Genomic DNA, 4226 nt, shown 5'->3' with positions numbered 1-4226 from the left:
GTGGCAAAAGTACCAACTGCGATCTCAGAGCATTGAGATTGCACGTCGTGTTGTCACGACTTCGGATCCTCCCTCGGGATAGATCTTTGTTATGTAGAATAGACTAGCTCAGGCCTTAATGACCCATTGACAAAGGTGGGGGGGAGCTGAGTTTCTGTCTCCCTTTTAGAGAGAATATTCTGCCCTTTTAATATTTCCTAAAATATTTCATTTACTAGTAGAGGGGTAGGTTTTAACTTCCTACACGAAGAAAGAAAATAAAATAGATGAAGTGAAAAAGAAAAGAAATATTTAAAGAAGTGATTTCTGATCTTCATCACAAGTATAAAAAACCTATAAAACTTCACTCTCTGTAGGTTGGGCGTGAAATACCTTTTCCCCACAACCTTATGCAGATCCATAAATCACCAACTTTTCAGTCCTGTGGTGTCAACATGAAGTCCATAAGTACCAGAGCGTTATAGAAACATGTCCAACTTTAACCTTTAAGCAAACTATCATTTTTGGAATAGTCATCATTCTCTTTTGACTGCAGAGGAAACAAATTTGTATTAGAAATGTCAAAGATAAACATTCAGATTTCCAATTAAATGGCAATAGATTGAGCAGCCTCAAGGCCCTTGTTTTGCCCTTTGAAGTCTCCACGTCTGCTGCATTCACAGAAATGCCATAAATATGGTAATCCTGGATTTCATTAGTCTAGCAATAATGCTCTCTGAGACCTTGAGAGGCTGAAAAAAGTGAGTGAGTGTAGCATCTGGCCACAGGCAAACTATCCTACTAACTTCTGGTTTCTGAGATGGATATATGGATCCAGCCAATTGTGACTTATTGAACCAAAAAGCTATAATGAGTTGCTCACAGCAACATTTGAGGCCAGTCTGAAAATTAAAATACAGTTCATGCAGGAAGGTGGTGACAATATTTCTAAGTAGCATTGAGTGGAAATGGACTTGAGCTGGCTCACCAGATGAATCCTATGTGATAAGAGAATACCAAGCCACAAGCTTTATGATACTTTCCCCCACCCCCCGTCCAATACAAGCAATTACTTTTCTTGTCCTTCATTCTTTGCATGCTTTATCATTCTTTTCTAATTTATTTTGGTGCTGTTTTTGAACACACACACTGTACTACTGTAATGTGGTAAAGGTTGCTATTGTAATGCATCACTCAACTGCCTTCCAAGCTGGACAGATTCAGAGAAGTGACTCAGGTCTAAGGGTGAAGGAAGTTAAGATGAGGATGCCTGAAATAAGAATGTAAGGTTCGGAGATATGCTTAAGTCAACAATGAGCCAAAAGAAGAACTTAAGCAGAGGCTTGAGAAAGAAGCAGCGTTTATTTTGATCAAAGCAAAAGGCTGGGTAGACCATTCCATGAACATATAGATAAGGTGCATGCAAGGAAGGCCACATCTTGGGGAATGTATGGGGTCCTTCTATACCTTCAGAGACATCAGCTTAGTACCCAATTCTGGCTCCCTGGCCATGCCTTCCTTGTAGCCCTGCACTGGCTGTGCAGCAAGGAACAGGGGGGCTGAGTGCTTAGCAACACAGGTATTTGCCTGATGTACCCCTGCCAAGGTATGACATACCCTGATTCTTGTTTGAGATATGTACCAGGCTCTGAGTTATGAAAAAAAAAAACCTAGATATCAGCAGTTAGATCACTGGTAGAAGCAAATGGCAGAGGCAATTCTAATTCTTACAGGAGCAAAGCAATTCTTACAGAAGGGGAATAGCAAGTTATTATTATGTCCCTTCAGGAATAAATGCAGAGATCATGCAGTCATATTGGGTTTGTGCTGATAAAACTAGGTAGACTTACAGTATTCTCAGTGGATGTATGCAATGAAGATTCTCAGTCGTCCAGTAGAGTTGTCTGGAAGTTAACTCAACTTCCAGTATCCTCAGTGGACTATTTTTTTTTACTCCATTTTCCAATCATATTCCTTTTTTATTAGAATGATGCCATGTTGTACAGTACAGTTATCAGTAGTTATCTTTACTTTGAGAACGCACAGGACATTTTTTATTTGGTGTTTAAAAATAATTTAATCTAAAATTATTTTTGAAAATCTCATTAAAAGAATTGCAACAGCTATTGGTTCTCCCACTGGTCTGAGAGCTGTCTGTCTTCTACGCCTTTTAGGCAAGATAAATAATAAATATTGTCCCAATCAAAGCAATGTTTGCATGTTGTTCTGTACTTTGACTTCAAAAATGCTGAACAGAACATATTGTCTAATGATCCAAAGAACATAATATTAGCATTTTAGGTTACTCTCCTCTACCTTAGGTTACTCTCTCTGCCTAGGCTCCTTCAAAACCCTAGAAGCTAATTTTGGCATGGCATACAGTAAATGGCATGAAAAATATTAATGATCCAGAGTTCCTTTTGGAATGCCTACAAGCACTTCCTCTTGTGTTTCCCTGTCCTGGAGAATTGTTTACATTTTTCAGAGGCCAGCATGTGGCAAACCATAACATCAATCTTTCACAGCCCTTCAGGGTATCCTGACAAGAGGCATTATACCACGAGTTCTAAGATCATCCTTATTGTAAAGTTAGTGTAACAGTGACTTGCAAATCTAAAAGCACTTTTCTCCTTCATTTTTATGTTCAGAAAACTAGGAAAGATCCCAGGGGTGGGCTGCTGGGGGTTCGCAGGGGTTCAGGAGAACCTCTGGCTAAGATTCTATTTGGAGAACCCCCAAATCCCATTCCTGGCTGGCCTTGCCCACCCCGCCTCTCCCAGGAGCCCCACATGGCCCATTTTGGATGCAGACAAGTGCAGAGCGCATGCAAAGGCTCGGAGACAGCGAAAAACGGGCCTACCGGAAGTTCGGGAAGGCCGGAAACAGGCCTGATTTGGGCCTCCGGAGCCTGTGGAGGCCATTTTCACCCTCCTGGAGGCTCAAGGAAAGCCTCCAGAGCCCAGGGAGGGCAAAAACACCCCCTTCCCACCGTGGTGCAGGAGGCCAACTAGGCTATGCCCACCATGGCCACGCCCACCCAGCAACCAGGCAGAGAACCCCTTGCTAACATTTTTGCCCACCCTTGGAAGATCCTTTCTGAGACACTTCCAATGCTCATTTTCCTTCTGTTGGCTGAGATATCTTCGGCATGATAACTGCCTACTAGCTTTTCCTCCTGTCCCAAGGTCATTTTCACATATCGTCACAAAAAGCATCCTTATTGCAAGGAGTGCCTCTGATCTCCAAATGGGCCCACGTAAGCTTTCTTAGGAAGTGAACATAAAGAGCTCGAAGCCAGTGCTTTGGAAATATGCTCAGTCTGCCCAGAAATGGACTATAAAGGAAACATGGATTTAGGAAACATGTGAGAAACAAGGACTTCAGCAGTAGCATTCTAATAAGTAGTTCCTTTCTTACTGGAATGTCCCTCATGACAAAGAATCTGTGAATGAGCATATCATTTTTCAGCTTTGGGCGGGGGGCATGGTCCCAACATATTCTCAAAATTCCACATTTGTCTACTGGTCCCCAAAGATTCAGGACCTCTTTGTCTACTGGTCCCCAAAGATTCAGGACCTCTTTGTCTACTGGTCCCCAAAGATTCAGGACCTCTTTGTCTACTGGTCCCCATAGGGCATACACATATAAAATGGACAGGATTATTTTTTCTTCTTCTTGTACCTAAAGAGATTTAAACCCTATGGATATCTGCGTGTATTTCTGTGCTCTTCCTTTATCTTTTCATTTTGAGCCTTCTTTTCATTAATTCCACAATTTGTACCACATTCCAGACTGTGTGATAAATCTTATTTTAAGTCTGCCTTCACAGCTTTGAGAATAATATTCTTTGCTTCCCTTTTGCAGCTGGCTGAATATCAAGAAAAAGAGTCGTCACGTGTATGTATGTGATTTTTCTCTAGGCTTCTCCAAATGTTGGTCCTGTTTCTTTCTCACCAACAAGAGAAGGAAAGCTCCTCATTATGCTTGTAGTTAGACTCATCCCCCAGGACGTTGGGTTCCCTTGTATAATGTCCCTCAGGTACAGCCCTCTAGAGTTGCACATATAAGCAGAAGTGGGATATTTGGACTGACATACCTTTTGAAAATTACTCCATGATAGTTTTGAGGTGAGGAATAAGGCAAGTAGATTTCTCCCACCTATTTGCCTGTAAAGGAAATCCTGGATCCTTCTAAGAAAGGAGGAGCAGGAAGAGGAACCACACACAGCTCCAACTGTCTACTGAGGC

Source organism: Natrix helvetica (genome assembly GCF_964273705.1).
Source record: "Natrix helvetica genome assembly, chromosome: 1".
NCBI classification, from domain to species: Eukaryota; Metazoa; Chordata; class Lepidosauria; order Squamata; family Natricidae; genus Natrix; species Natrix helvetica.
Note: the sequence above shows the minus strand (reverse complement) of the source record.